The following is a 714-nucleotide window of genomic DNA, read 5'->3' on the forward strand; positions in this document are numbered from 1 at the left end:
GATGACTGTGCTGACAGCGTTGTGTATTCTGTCAGTAGCACTTGCTTTTTGTTCTCTTGCCATTTTTAGATCTAGGGCGTATTCAAAATGCATGGCAGGATTTGTAAATAGTAGATTGCCAAATGCAACATTAAAGAAAAAAAAGATTTGTATTGAACAGGCTCCAACATCCCTGTGACCTTACATGAGGATAAACGATTTAAAGAATGGATGAATGAATGGATGTGTTCCTTGGAAAACAACAACTTGGTGTTTCTAGCAAGGTGGTTTAACATTTGAGATGCATTAACACCTATTATTTCTTTTCAATAGAGGAAATGTAACGCAAGGAAGGATGCTGGTATTCCTCCTGCTAGATGTGTTTACACATTGAGTGACAACATCTGGGAAAAGTGTTCTGTGTCTGTTTGCTCATATGTCCAAAAGGTTCACTTTTTTTCCATCTCTCTCTCAAACTGGGAACGCTGTCCCAGACCCACAAATATTTCAGATATTCATAACATTATAAAATACTGAAACTGAAAGACTTAATAAACCAAACAGTCAAATGTACTAGTGCATTTCACTCAAATATTAAACTCAAATGTTATTTGAACATAGTAGTTGATTATATTAAACAGATAAAAATTAGTCACAGCAGAATTTTAGTACTCATGCTTTGCTTCAGACTCTGAAAGCATAGTAAATGTTGAAATTAAGTGTTAATGTTTTGCA

This window comes from Sinocyclocheilus grahami, unplaced genomic scaffold (genome assembly GCF_001515645.1).
Source record: "Sinocyclocheilus grahami isolate Dianchi unplaced genomic scaffold, SAMN03320097.WGS_v1.1 scaffold1086.1, whole genome shotgun sequence".
NCBI classification, from domain to species: Eukaryota; Metazoa; Chordata; class Actinopteri; order Cypriniformes; family Cyprinidae; genus Sinocyclocheilus; species Sinocyclocheilus grahami.